This window comes from Elephantulus edwardii, unplaced genomic scaffold (assembly GCF_000299155.1).
Source record: "Elephantulus edwardii isolate Elephantulus edwardi_28Jun2011 unplaced genomic scaffold, EleEdw1.0 scaffold00068, whole genome shotgun sequence".
Taxonomy (NCBI): domain Eukaryota; kingdom Metazoa; phylum Chordata; class Mammalia; order Macroscelidea; family Macroscelididae; genus Elephantulus; species Elephantulus edwardii.
The window spans coordinates 9,488,164-9,503,888 of NW_006399818.1; the positions used below are offsets into that span (position 1 = coordinate 9,488,164).

The following is a 15,725-nucleotide window of genomic DNA, read 5'->3' on the forward strand; positions in this document are numbered from 1 at the left end:
AGTGGCACCATATAGCATTTGTCCCTTTGTGACTGAGATACCTCACTCAGCATAATGTCCTCCAGGGTCACCCATTTTGAATAATATTGCAAGAGAAGACCCTCTTTTTAGCTCCCAGACTCTGTCTTCCCACTTGATTTTTAAGGAAAGCAGTGTTTGTGGTTCAACACCTAAGTGGACATCAGTGACTTAAATCTTGAGTCTTTCTGTGTAGCTGTGTGAATTGTTAAGTGCCATTGATTCACGTACAACTCATAGTGACCATGTGAACAACAGATCTTAATCCTGTCCTATCCTGCACCATCTTGATTATCCTCAACACATCTGAGTCCACTGCTACAGATACTGAATAAATCCATCTGATTGGGGGTCTTCCTCTCCTTTGCTGACCTTCTGCCATTCCAAGCATGATGTCCCTTCCCAAGGAAAAGCCTCTCCTAACAACCTTTCCAAAATACGTGCGACAAAGCTTCACTCTCCTTGCTTCTCTGGAATACTCTGGTTACAATTTCTCTATGTCTGTTCTTTTGGTAGTTTATGGGGTATTCAGCCCTCTTCTCCAACACAACTCAAATGCATCATTCAACCATATTTATTGTCCAGCTGTTAGATGCATAGGAGGTCATTGGAAAGACTGCGGCTTAAACCAGGTGCATCTTAGCCTTTAAACTGACATCACTGCTCTTCAGGACTTTGGAGAGGTCCCTGACAACAGGCTTCCTCAATGCTACACATTTCCCTTTTGTTGTTGTTTGTTGTTATGTGCCACCGAGTTGCTTGCGACTCATAGCGACCCTATGTACAACAGCCCTAAACCCTGCCCTATCCTGTGTCAATCTCACTGTCTCTGTCACACCTACACCCATTACCACAATCACTGAATCAATCCATCTCATCAAAGTTCTTTCTCTTTTGTGCTGTCCCTCCACCCTCCCAAAGATGATGTCCTCTCCAGGGACCAGTCCCTCCTTGCAACATGCAAGTATGTCAGACAAAGCTTCAGAATCCTTGCCTGCAAGAGGCAGCCCCGTTTCACCCTTTCCAGGATGAACCTGTTTGTTCTCCTAGCAGTCCATGGTGTATTCAGCACTCTTCTCTAGCACCACAGCTCAAAGGCATCAATTCTTTTTCTATCATCCCTAGTCACTGTACACCTCTCTGATGCATAGCATGCAATTGCGAAGACTATGGCCTGGATCAGGCACACCTTAGTCTCCAGCCTGACCTCGTTGATTTCCTGTTTAGCATTGGGAAAGTCAGTTGTGTGAATTGATGGAGTTACATTGTCACTTACCCCAGTTTTATTATTAATAGGAATGATCATACCTGCCTCATTGGTTATTATGAAGTTTAAATGTTGTTGAACTAGTACAGTCAGTAGCACAGTACTTTAAGTTTCAGACTGTGTTGTGATTTTCAATTGAGTCTTTATTTTATGGCAATAAAGTAGATTGTTAATTACTTGGTTTTTGTCCTAACTTCTGTGTGGAGATTCTGACTCCAGCCTCTGTCTATTGGTCTTCATCCCTTTTCTTTTTCAGCCATTCTCATAACATTTTCATGTAGATATTTCCCTCAAACACCAAGGTTGAGTCTAAACATACACTCAACCTTCCTTGTCGTTGTTGTTATTGTTGCTGTTGTGTGCCATGGAGTCACTTGCAACTCATAGCAACACTATGTACAATATTCCTGAAACCTGTTCTATCCTGTACCAACCTTATTGTCTCTAACACGCCTACCTCTATTACCCCAGTCACTGAATCAGTCCATCTCATTGAGGGTCTTCCTTTCTTGTGCTGTCCCTCTACCCTTCCAAGCATGATGTCCCTCTCCAAAGACTGGTCCTGCCTTGCAGCTTGCCTGAAGTATGTCAGTCGAAGCTTCAGAATCCTTGCCTCCAAGGAGCAGCCTGGTTTCACCCTCTCTAGGATGAACCTGATTGTTCTCCTGGCAGTCTGTGGCATATTCAATACTATTCTCCAGCATCCCAGCTCAAAGACAAAAATTCTCTTTTTATTATCCCTAGTCATTGTCCAGCTTTCTGACACATAGCAAGTAATTGTGAAGGCTGTGGCCTGGATCAGGCACACCTTAGTCTCCAGACTGACATCATTGTTCTTCAGTACTTTGGAGAGCTTTCTGACAGCAGACTTTCCCAATGCAATTCATCTTTTGATTTCCTGGCTCCTGGTACCAAGAGTGTTGCTTGTGGAGCCAAGCAAATGAAAATTGTTAACACTCTCCATCTTTTCGCTGTCTATCATGATGCTGCCAACTGGCCCATTGCAAATCCAATCCTTAGCTCTTGCAAATCCAGTCCTTCTGATTGTTGCATATGCTGGGTGAGGAAATCCATTATGCTCTTTGTCTTCTGTGGTATCTTGACAGTGAGGGATGAAAAAACCTTCTTGTTTAATACCCACCTTTAATGATTTTTATTATGCATATAGATATTATCTACTAAGCCCCAAGCACATATAAACCAGTATGTTGTTGTTGTTGTTATGTGCCGTCGAGTCGTTTGCGACTCATAGCGACCCTATGTACAACAGCCCTAAACTGTGCTCTATCCTGTGCCAATCTCATTGCCTCTGACACACCCATCCCGAGTACCCCAGTCACTGAATCAATCCACCTCATAGAGGGTCTTCCCCTCCTGCACTGTCCCTCTACTCTACCCAGCATGATGTCTCTCTCTAAAGACCTGTCTCTCCTTACAGCATGTCCAAAGTATGTCAGACGAAGCCCCAGAATCCTTGCCTCCAAGGAGCAGCCTGGTTTAACCCTTTCTACGATGAATCTGTTTGTTTTCTTGGCAGTCCATGGTTCATTCAATACTCTTCTTCAGCACCACAGCTCAAAGGCGTCAATTCTCCTTCTATCCTCCCTAGTCATTGTCCAACTCTCTGATGCATAACTAGTGATTGCAAAAACCATGGCCTGTATCAGGCGGACCTTAGTCTCCAGAGAGACACTGCTGCTGTTGAGTATTTTGGAGAGGTCCCTAACCGCAGACTTTCCCATCGCAATACGTTTTTTGATTTCCTGACTACTGGTGCCAAGAGTGTTGACCGTGGAGCCGAGCAAACTGAATCTGTGAACAATCTCAATCTCTTCGCCATCCATCCTGATGCTACCGAATGGCCCAGTGGTGAGAATTTTTGTCTTCTTGACACTGAGCCTCAGTCCATATTGAAGGCTGCAGTCCTTGACCCTCTGCAGTATAAATTATTATAATATGTTGCCATTGAAATAACTATGACTTATGATGACTCATGTGTCAAAGTAGATGTTGGTGTTTTGGGATTCCCCCCCCCAGAGATGAACTGCAAATCCTCTTTCCATGATTCCTCTGAGTGGAGTTGAACCACCAACCTTTCTTTTTATGTGTGTACCGTCAAATTGGATCTGACTGGTACAGGAGGCGATTGTTCCTTCTTCTTCAGCAGAGCATCTGGTGGATTTGAACCATGCACCTCTGGGATTGCAGTGGAGTTTCCTGCCACTAGGCCACCAGAGCTCGCCTACCACCACCAACCTTTCAGTAGCCAAACACATTAACTCTTTGCACCATGCAGGGATTCCATACCATCTGCCGTATTTGCTTAACAGATGTATGTTAAGTAAATGAATAAGAACTGAGAAGTGTGATGATAGTTAACCTGTTTATTAGAACATATACCTCCTTATCACAGGTGGTGTTTTTAACTTGAGTCATAGTGAATTTTTTTTTTCCGGGGGGCACTACTTAAACATAAATAAGCGTAAGATTTGATTACTGTTACTGATCTAATGTATTTGTCTTACCAGGTTATGACATTGCCGGACCTGTTGCAATTGGACTGACCCACTGGAAAAACCCATATGCCCAAGGCAGACCCACCCTCCCATCAGATCTGCCTCTCTTCATCTCCAAAGACGTAGGCATCCCTGTGTATCACCAGTCCTTCACCCGGAGGACTGGCCTGGCCACCCCTCTGTCTTGCCCAGCCTCACTGTCCATCACTCCAGTGCCTTCTTACAGCAGCAGCAGCCAGGAAACCCTGAGTCAAGATACCACAGGTAACAGAGTTGGCCTCCTGCAGTTTTTAAAGGCTCCTTATGTAATTGCCTGTGGAATAAATCCGCATTTCCAATTGTATGAGTCTGTAAACTCTGAAAATCTCCAATCCAAACCTCCAAGGTATTTAATAGCTGGGTTGATCAGAAAAAAGATTGACTTTATTTAGAAATGTTTGACTTATGTGTTAGTTCTGCCTGGTATAATGCCGTCTAGAAATCAACTGTGAATCAGAATTCTGTCATATGACTTTTTTAAAAAATCTGTTTAATTTCTTTTATCATCTGTCTAATGACAGACTATTTATGTTGTGCAAACTCTTGGACTGAGTGTCAGGTGATGATTTTTTAATACCTTCAGTCATAGATTAAATTGTGTCTTTCCAAAATATGTGTAGGGAGCTCTGGTAGCCTAGTGGCAAGAATCTACATTGCAATCCCAAAGGCATGCAGTTCGAGGCCACCAATTGCTTCACGGGAGAAGGATGGGCAGTCTTCTTCCATGTGATTAACTGCCTCTGAAAACCTGATGGCGGGTCAGCTATGGGTTGGTTCTGACTCCACAGTACACAATAACAGCAACAACATAATGATGTGCATATAATGTGTATATAATGATAGTCCTACTGGGCTGGACAGCACCTAACAGCAACAATGATGATATATCACAGAAGTCACGTAATAATATCCCCTAATAAAAAAATAAAATAAAAGGATTGTAAAAGTACTAAGAGTGGAATTAGGGGGAGTTTCCCTGGGGTGTGGTCTGCAAATACCTTCTGTCTCACATGAGATAAAAGAGGGTGGAAATCTAGACAGGAGGGACCTTACTACCACTAAGAAAGAATCGTCAGGCTTGGAATGTGTCTTTTGGACCTAAATCCCTCCCATAAAACTTCCTTGATACCTGGACCATAGAGAGATGCTCAGAAATCTCCAAGTAATGCCTGCACATGGATACTGAAGGAAATAAGGACCTGCCTTCAGAACTGACAGAAAAAGTAAACCTTCTCTTACAGGCAACAGCCAGTATTTGAACCTTTGAACTCGTAAACTTTGTTGTTAAGTGCCATCACCTTGACCATGGTGCAGAGCGACCCTGTGAATGACATCCTGTGTGACATCCCTAGCCTGTACCCTCCTCAGAATCTTCCATCTGCTCGAGTCCACTGTTGCAGTCCTTTGGTTGAGGGTTTTCCCTCTTTCGCTGATCTGCCGCTTTTCCCAGCACGATGTCTGGGAAAACAGAGGACAGGCCCCTCTTGAAACCATGTTGGAAGTATTTGATCAAAGTTTGACCATACTTGTCTCTAAAGAACATTGTTCTTTCTTCAAGACAAATTTGTTTGATGGGATCTTTGGTACTCTTCACCAACATCACAATTAGAAGATATCAGTTCTTCTTCTGTCATTGTCCAACTTTCACAGGCATGATAGGCCATTGAAAAGATCATGTCATGAATCAGGAGCGCTTTAGTCTTTAAACTGACATTCTTGATTCTTAGCACTTTGCAAAGACTCTTGATGGCAGAGCTCTCTTTTTATTTTTTTGACTGTTTTTACTCTTAGTATTGATTGTGGAGCCAAATAAAATGAATTATTGACAACTTCAGTCTTCTCTTTATCTATAAAGATGCTGCCTGTTGGTCCAGTGGTGAGGATTTTTGTTTTCTTGATGTTGAGGTATAATCCATATTGAAGGCTGTCTTTGTACAGTATAGCCTCATAACCTGTAGAAGAATAAATTTGTTTGTTAAATAAAGCCATCACTTGTGTATCTCCAACAACATTATTAGATAACCGAGACTCTCTAGTTCTTGGTAGTTATGCTGGTCTAGAAAATTAGTTTATGTCTGTGGTTTGCAAACCACTTGTCACAGTACTCGTCTGACTGGTTACCTATTATTTATAGCCCAAGAGTTAAGAAAATGGTTTTCCTTTTTAAGTGATTGAAGAAGAGAAAAAAAATTTAGTATTTTGAGACATCTGAAAAGTAAACAGAACTCAAAGGACTGAAGTGTGTCTGAGTCAGGCCATGATCTTTCTGATCACATGCTATGCATTTCAGAACTGCACTTTTCAGATCTGGACAATGAATAAGGATGAGAGAAAAAGAATTGACACCTTCGAGCTGTGGTGTTGCAGAAGAGCACTGAACATCCCATGGACAGCCAAGAGAACAGCTATGTCATGGGGAGGGTGCAGCCAGAGTGCTCTTTGGTGGCAAGAATGGTGAGGCTTTGCCTCATAAACGTTGGGCATATTGCTAGGAGGGGCTATTCCTTGGATAAGGACATGATGCTGGGAAGGGTGGAGGGTCAGCGAAGGAGAGGAAGACCCTCAACCAAGTCGATTGACACGGTGACTGCTGCAATGGGCTCTTACGTGTCAGGAAGTGTGAGGATGACACAGGATAGAGCAGGTTAAGATCTTTCGTTCATGGGGTCGCTATGAGTCATCCTTGACTCAGTGGCACCTACCAACAGCAACATGTAGATTTTTTGGGAAATATTGGGACATAGCCATATCAATGATTTTTTTGGCTTTTATTTGTTTATGATTACTTTTATCTGTCCATCTCAGAGTTGAGAAATTGTGACAAAGATTGTATGTCATGCAAGCATTAAGTATTTACTCTCTGCTTCTTCACAGATGAAAGTTAGTTCATCCTTGATCTGTATGACACTTGGAAGTCATAACTTAAATAACCCAGTCAATCAAAATATAATGCCTGGATTTAAAAGCTAATCATTTAACCATGATTTATGTCAGTTCTAAATGTATATATATCAGTTCGTTTTCATATCTAAAGTCTAAGCTAGAGGTTTAAATTTTGCAAAATCTACTCTGCCATCTTATTTAATATGTACAGCACTTTGAAAGCAAAGAGTGCCAAAGGAATATCTACCTGTGTTTCATTGATTATGCAAAGGCATTTGACTGTGTGGATCACAACAAACTGTGGTTAACCTTGAAGAGAATGGGAGTCCCAGAACACTTGATTGTACTTATGCAAACCCTATGCTTGGACCAGGAAGCAGTCCTCAGAACAGAACAAAGTTCAAAATCAAGAAAGGAATGTGTCAGGGATGCTTCTTGTCTCTATATCTTTTCAATCCCATGTGGAACTGATCATTCGGAGGCTGGGCTTTATGAAGAGGAATGTGGTAGTAGGACTGGAGGAAGACTCAACAACTTGCATTATACAACCTTGTTTGCTGAAACTGAGGAGGACCTTGAGCACTTGCTGCAGAAGTTCAAGAACTGTAGTCTTCAACATGGATTGAAGCTAAACATCAAGAAGACGAAGATTTTCACCACTGGACCAGTTGGTGACACCATGATAAATGGAGAAAAGATGGATGTTGTTAACAATTTAACCTTGCTCAGTTCCACAGTCAACAGTCTTGGCACCAGCTGTCAGAAAATCAAAAGACACATTGCACTTGGAACGTTTGCTGTCAGGGACTTCTCCAGAATACTGAGAAGCAACAGTGTCAATCCAGAGACTAAGGTGCAACTGATCTAGGCCATGGTCTTCACAATTACTTGCTATGCATCAGAGAGCTGGGCAATGACTAAGGATGATAGGAGATGAATTGATGCCTTCAAGTTGTGGTGCTGGAGAAGTGTCTTAAGCACACCATGGACTGCCAAAAGAACAAACAGGTCTATTCTGGAGATGATGAAACCAAGTTTCTCCTTGAACACTAGGATTCTGAAGCTCCTTCTCACCTACTTTGGGCATGTGGCCAGGAGGGATCAGTCCATGGAGAAGGACATCATTCTCAGAATGGTGGAGGGACAGCACAGGAGAGGAAGATTCTGGATGAGATGGATTGAGTGGCTGAGGTAATGGGGTAGAGGTACGGGAGTCAGTGAGATTGTCTCAGGACAGAGCAGGGTTCAGAGCTGTTGTACATAGGGTCACTGTGAGTTGCAAGTGACTTGATGGCATACGACAATGACGACAACAACATCCTCACTTTGTGATAAGGGTTCATTGAATCCATTGTGCAATTCTTTTTAGAAATAAACCTTTTTGATTGCCTGGATTCCGTGATGGTTAGCAGTTCACAAGTGATGATTTCTCTACCTTGAATTTGAGTCACAGATGTTCAGGTTTATCTGAACAAGTAGATTTTAAATCACATGAATTGGGAAGACTCATGAATAGCTTGTTGAGAATGCAGCTTCCTGGTGATGCTGTTTTGATGGCCTTGGGTGATCTGCATGCTGCAGGTTTTCTCCTCCCTGTGGCTTTGACTCAGGAGGTTCTCATACACCCTTTAGGAAACTACCTTCCTACTGTCCTTCATTTAATGGATAGATTGAAGTGGAAGAGAGTGGAACTGAAGAGTGTTGGGGAAACACTGCAGGCCATCAGCTGAGTACAAGGCAGAGCTAATCAGCTTTTTGACTGTCCTGATTGAAGGTCCGTTTGAAAGTAGAAACATATTCTGAAGTTTAGAAGCTTGTCTCTAGAACGCTTTTGAAATCTCCTGGGTTTTGATTTTATCATGGAACAAAATGTGTTCTAATTGCTTTAGTTTATAGGGAGCTCTGGTGGCCTGATGGCCAGAAGCTGCGCTGCCCTCCCGAAGGCATGTGGTCTGAGGCCACCAGCTGCTCCCCAGGAGAAGGATGGGCAATCTCCTCTTGTGAAAACCCGCTGGAGGGTCAGTTGTGGGTTGGTTTCAACTCTACAGTACACAACAACAACAACAACAACAACAACAATTGCTTTAGTCAAATCTGAAGCTAAGAAATAGAAGTGTTTCCTTTTGCCAGGTCAGTGGAAAGGTTATGGCATTTTCTGACAAAGAGGAGTATCAAATGGAAACTTTTAGATTAATATTTTATCAAGTTTCTCTTTGTGTTGACTTTTTCCTTTCTGTGGAGTACCATATTCAGAAGCAATATGATATTTGTAGGAGGTTGCTATTTATAACCTGTAGGTTTTCAAAAACAAAATCAAAAGCCTATAATTCACTTCTGAGAATGTTCCATTAGCAGGACAAGGTTGAATTATTCCAACCAATTGTCTAGAATTATTATCCCGTTACTTAAAAAGTAAGCTGGAACACTTAAGTCTATTACATAAGCATTATTTTATTATAGAAAATTATGGTTCTATAAATCTCGACTGTAGTTATATGTAGACCCATTATTACTTTCATATGATTTCTTACAGTAATGAATTGATTTTAATAATGTATTTTATATGGGCGCCAGTGGCCTAGTGGCAAGAAGCTGCCCTGCAATTCCAGAGGCACACGGTTCGAATCCACCAGCTGCTCAGTGAGAGAAGGATGGACAGTCTCCTCCCGTGCAGTTAACTGCCTCTGAAAACCCACTGGAGGGTCAGCTGTGGGTCGGTTCTGACTCCATGGTACACAACAACAACACACATTTTATAGAAAAATTTTTAGTTTCCTTTTCTTTTTATTGTTGTTTTTAATTTCTCCCCACCTTGATAGAAGAAAACACTGAGGTGAGATAAGTAAGCTTGTTTATACTGCAATGCTTTGCAAATTTCATATGTTATCAGATATCATTCACAGTTGTAAACTAGTTTCTTTCTCCATAAATTTCAAGTTTGAGGGCACATTTTAGACACAAAACTACAATTTATTGATTGTTGAGGTTGTACTGTACTACTTAAGAATTTCTTTAAATACACTTTTAAATTTTATTATTATTACGTGTGTTTTTTTTCCACATCATATAAACCCCTCCAAGTACTGCGGGTCTAGAAGGAATTCAAAACACTGAAATGACTGGAGTTGCTTGAATTCTCCTTTGTTTACCTTTTTTCCCTCTTGCTACCCTCTTCTAGGATTGCCCCCAAGATTGTGTGTGAGTGGTTTATGCAGTAGGTTTTCTTGTATTGTTGTTGGTGTGTACCATCGAATCAGAACTGACTCAAAGCTGACGCCTCTGGTGGGCTTTCAAAGGCAGTTATTCACCCAGGAGGGGAATGTCCCTCTTCATCTCATGGAGCAGCTCATGGACTCAAACTGCTTGTCTTCCAACTGGCAGTGCAACTCCTGATGACCAAGCCACCAGAGACTATCTTTTTCACCCAAACCAAGAGTTTCTGTCAGAATTAATGTTCAGTGTTTTAAAGAGAGATTACGAGTGCTTTCTGGCTCCTAACATGATTTTGTGCAAACTGGAATCAGGGTTTGCAGGAGAAGGATGGGCAATCCCCTCCTTTGATTAACTGCCTCTGAAAACCCGCTGGGTTTCAGGTCAGCCATTGGTTGGTTCTGACTTGATGGAACACAACAACAACAACAACAACAACAACAATAGCAGCTCCTCTGGGAAAATAGCTCTGAACCATGGTAGATGTTATGACAGACATCAGAGTTTGAATTTTATCTGTGGCATTTTGTGCAGTAAACAACATATATAAATAACTCTATGTGGTGGCCTAGAAGTAGCACCTCCTTCTCATAACAAAGAATGTTTTAATAGGTAAATAAACTGTAACAGGTTAAATTAGAAGAACAATTCCTGGCTTTGTTTATTTATCCCCTTCCTTCTTCCTTCTCTCCATTCCTCCATTGTACAGTCCCATCATTCATTTGACATTTACTAAACTATCTACTTTTTTTGTCATGTACTGTGGTTAGTAATTAGAACAGAAAATTAAATAGTAGTTCTTGTTTCAAGGAGCTCAAAATTTAGTGGAGGAGACAGACAAGTAAATAAAAGTATTTTATTTCAGTGTGATAGTGCTAAGATTTCACGGTAGATGTCCATACATACATAGGCATGCTTTTGTTGCAAAGTTATTTCACTAATATATTAATAAATGATACTAGTAAAAAACATTTTGAATTCAAAATATCCTTTAGATTAACTTTTCAATTAGAAAATAAAGAGATGGATGACCAGGGATTTGACAGAACTACAGGAAGAAAGCTTGAAAACTGTCTGCATCTCTAATATTGGCAATTCCCTGGTCATGAATTTGCAAATCCTGGATAGCTCTACTTGGCCTTTAATGTCAAATAGTTCACTCTCACTTTGAACCAACACATACTTGCAGCAGGTTTACTTCTCTTGCTACACATGCAGATTTTAAAGAATTGAAAATGTTTGAAGGCTCTTCTTGAATTAGTCAAAGTCAGAGGCATTGCTTTTGAGCGAAAACTGACCCATAGCTCACCCTTCAGTAGATTTTCAGGTTCTGTAAATTCAGGGCCTTTAAAATTTCCCATCTTTTTACCTAGGAACTCCTGGTGCATTTGAACCACCAGAGAGGCTTTGTCTTTCAGCTGGCAGCACTGTTGTCAATGGTGTGGCATAGACCATGGTCCCAGACCTCCCTAGGAATTGGGTACAAAGAAAGAGAATGCAGAGAATCTTCTGGGGCATGGTGATCTGAAGAATTTAAGTAGGGCTAAATAAAAACCAAATGCACCTTCTCTGACTCACAGATTCCGTAAAGACTTAATATCACAGTTAGGAACAGACTTTATTAATATCCTGGATTCTGCTTGCCTTCTGTATTGTTTTGATATCTAGCTTTTGACAGCCAAGTTTTGCAAAATATGTTTCTCTGGCCACTACCACTACCATAAAATTTATAACCTTTGGGTCACCAACAGATTTTCTACTATTCTTTTTCTTTGTATTCAGTGCGTAGCTGCATGCTGAGAATTTCAAAAGTTTATTTCTGTGTGAATTAGGATGGTATCCTTTTTACCATACCTGTTCAGTCTGTATGTTGGGCAAATAACTGGAGCAGCTGGATTATATGAACAAGGGTGTGGCATCAGGATTGGAGGAAGTCTTATCAACAGCCTGCAGTATGACTTTGCTTTCTCCATTTGGAGAGAATTTGAAGCACCTACAAGGATCTGAAGCTTCATGTGACATAACTTGGACATGTTGCAAGACGGGATCAGTCCTTGGAGAGGGATGTCTTGCTTGGGAGGGTGGAGGGTCAATGCAAGAGAGGAAAACCCTAGATGAGATGGACCTATTCAGTGACTGGGGTAATGGGGCTAGTATGTCAGAGATAAGAAGTTTGGCACAAGGTAGAGCAGGGTTTAAGGCTGTTGTACAGAGGGTCGCTATGAGTCACAGGTGACTCAACAGCACATTAACAACATCAAATGATGAAGATAAAAGACTAGATAGAGCCTCCAGCATGACAGACAACTCAAGATAAAGATTCTCACAACTGGATCAGTAGGTAACGTTATTGTAAATGGAGAAAAGATTGGAGTTGTAAAGGATTAAATTTCTCTCAGATCCACAATCACTATTCATGGAAACACAGTCAATAAACAAACAAACAAAATTACTGCATTGGGAAAGTCTGCTAAGGACCTCTTCACTATGCTATACAGCAAAAATATAAATTTAAAGACCAAAGTGTGTCTGACTCAAGCCGTGATATTTTCATTTGCTTCATATGCATTTGAAAGCTGAACAGTGAGTAAGGAAGACGGAGGAAGAATCTAGGCCTTTGAATCATGGAGTTGGCTAAGAGAACCGTATACACCATGGACTGCCAAAAGAACAAACACGTATTTTGGGAGCAGTTTGGCCCGAGTGCTCGTTAAAAGTAAGGATAGCAAGACTTCATCTCACACACTTTGGGCCTGTTCTCAGGAGGGGCTGGTCCCTGGAGAAGTGCTTCGTACTTAGAAAAGTAGAGGGTCAACAAAAGAGAGGACGACTCGCAACAAGATGATTGACATCGTGACTGCCACGCTGGGCTTAAGTACAGCAGAGATTGGGAAGATGGCACCGAATCAGGCAGGATTTCATTCTCTTGGCTCACAGTGTTCCTCTAATGGTACCTAACAACATTTATTTTTTTTTTTTGGTAGCAGATTGTTCTCATATTGTAGGATGATTATTACCATCCCTGACTTCTAACCGCTAGATGCCAGTAGCACCCTTGCACCTACGTGTGAGAACCGAAAGTGTCTCCTGTTGATGTGAAATGACTCCAGGTGGGAATCACTGAGTCATATCATTTAATCTGATGGTCTCTGCTTTGTTGGAGAAATCTGGTGGGGTAATTATGGAAAAGGGTTTCAGGACTTAAATGAATCATACCCCAAAAGAGGTCTTTTGCAAAATCTACACAAAAGCATATGGGAAATTTCCTTCCAGAGTAAGAGTGTTTCCCCTTTAAGTATACAGGTTTGCCATCTTCCCTCCCTGCCAGCCCCCTGGTGCATGCTCCTCTTAAATGCTGTCTTAAATCAGGACGATGCTGTTTTGTATTACTGCCATCTCTCTATAATCAGAATAGGTGAGAATTCATCCATTTTGCCATGTCTATCCCCGGAGCCTCCTCATTGTCCCTTAGTAGTCCCCTGAGAGTTGGGTTTTAGAAAGAGAATACTATCAATTCCAGGTAGTCCTTAAGAGTTTTAAACATGTCACTCATTAGCAGAGGGCCTGGGAGATGTTTTGAAAAGACTATTTTCTGTTGCAGACCAGTGATCATTATCCTGCAGCCAGGCTTTTATTTGTGTAAGTAAATTCTCAGCACAGTCATGTGTTGTATCATGACATATATGAACTTTGCTGACCTCATGGGGTTTATTGGGGTTTTTATGTATGTGCTTTGAAAACTCGAGACATCCCTAACTCTAGGGATGCTATGGTGATGCCCGAGGGAAAGCACATTAGAAGAGGTGCCCATGTAATAGCATGAATTAAATGTCTTTCAACAAATTGAGACCAGATACTTTCAGAACAGATGCTGAAGGCAAGAGGGGGTTTTAAATTTCAGAGGTAACGTGCCACAGAAAGTGATCCTGCAACTCGATCGAGCTAACGATTGACCGTGGTACAGTGACCTGATGCAGGGAGGAGATAGGCGTGCTCTCTTCTAGAGATACTGAGAGATACTTACTGACCTGCGCCAGGCTGCTCACTGCATGCCCTGCCAGCTGGAGCCTTTGCTGCTTGAGATATATCCCAGCTAAATCTGTGGTGCAGAGGAAGCAGAGACCTACCTTCTACAAAAATCAGGACAATGTAAATTAGAAACAGCTGCTAAACTATGAAACCATGCAGTCTACCAAAGGAGGAACCTGCACAAGGCAGAAAGCCGTCAGAAAGGAGAACTCACCCATTTTCCACTAATAAAAATGTGCAAAGATGGTACCTTGTCAAAGGTGGAAAACTTGTGAGACCTGGAAAAGAACAAGGAGTCCTGTGAGTTCTGGTTCTTACAGGATTTAAGGTGTTTAAAACAGCTCTGGTGGCCTAGTGAGGAAGGCATCGCCCTGCCAACTTAAAGGAATGCAGTTCAAATCCACCAGTTGCTCTGTGGGAGAAAGATGGGCAATCTCCTCCCATACAATTTACAGCCTCTGAAAACATGCTAAAGGATCAACTAAGCACGCACATAATGACAACTGTATTTAAAATAAATTTCTTATAGACAAAGTAGAATTGAGTGTTGTTTTTTTAATCCACTTCGACAATCTCTGCTTTTAATGGATTGATTTAGACTATTCACATTTAAAATGGTTCTTGACAGATTAATTCCAGTTACATTTCTAACTGCTTTTATTCATTGTTCTTGTTTTTGTCTCTTCCTACTTGCTTAGTTTTAATTATATGATAAACTCCCAAAACATTAAGTTGCTAGACTTTAAAAAATAGAATGAGCACCTGCTCACTTTGTCTCTGCTTTTAACATTTTTCTTTTTGTCAAAATGTTCCTAAAATGGTACTTCTGTTTTTATTAAAAAATTATTATGCTTTAGCGGAAAATTTGTACATCAAATTCGTTTGCCATTCATACTCAAATTGTTGATAGTCTCAAACACTCCTCCAGTCTTCTATCAGTTCAGTAAGTCCAGGATTTGGGGTGTTGGGGGTTTTTTCAATGTGGGTTTTGTTCTTCATTTTTCTCCTGTGTGGCTGGGGCCTTCTGTTGTGTCCTGAGCAGAGCAGCTAGTGGCTGCTGCACCATCGAGTTCTTCTGGTCTTGGGTTGGAGGAGGATTTGGTTCCATGTGGGCTGTTAGGCCTGTGGGATTTATCTTTGACCTCCTTCATTCTCCTTTGCCCTAGATGAGGAAAGACCAAGAGTTTTGTCTAAGGTGGCCACTTGGGGATCTTCACAGATCCAAGATACTGCTCATCAAACTAGGATGGAGAACATTATCTTCAGGAACTGTGTGACGCCCGTTGACCTTAGGTAGATGTATCCCTTAGCCTTTAAGTTCAGAAACTTGGTCCTACAGAAAGGTTGGATGTTTCTATAACTGTGCTTCCTAAGCACTTAAGTGCATATGTAGCTATATATCTCACATACAAATATGTATGTGTAAATTCTCACAGGTATCTATGCATACTGTCCCCTCCACTCTCATTCTAAACAGTACACATACTCGCTTGTGTGATCACTCACAAATTTTGGGATATTACTGTTTCATGCTGTAGTGTATACTGTATTTTCCCTTTATTCTTGTATATCTCTCAGTGTCTTCATTTACAAGATAAATGAAGACTGAATTGTAATGTTACATAATTGCCTTCTTTTTTTTTAGATTACACAAACAAAAAAAAAAAAAAATTTAATTGTAATGTTACATAATTGCCTTCTTTTTTTTTAGATTACACAAACAAAAAAAAATCTTTATATTGCCAGCAAATATAAAATGATTG

The 15,725-nt window shown here is 41.1% G+C and overlaps 1 protein-coding gene across 1 annotated transcript in view; it reads left to right on the plus strand.

Moving 5' to 3' along the window:
* ANO4 (anoctamin 4) overlaps positions 1-15,725 on the plus strand; it is a 678,878-nt gene that overhangs the window by 26,835 nt on the left and 636,318 nt on the right. Inside the window, exon 2 of the mRNA XM_006888526.1 lies at positions 3,814-4,065. The gene's annotated coding sequence lies outside the window, so the exon portion shown is untranslated. The remainder of the gene's footprint in view (positions 1-3,813; positions 4,066-15,725) is intronic.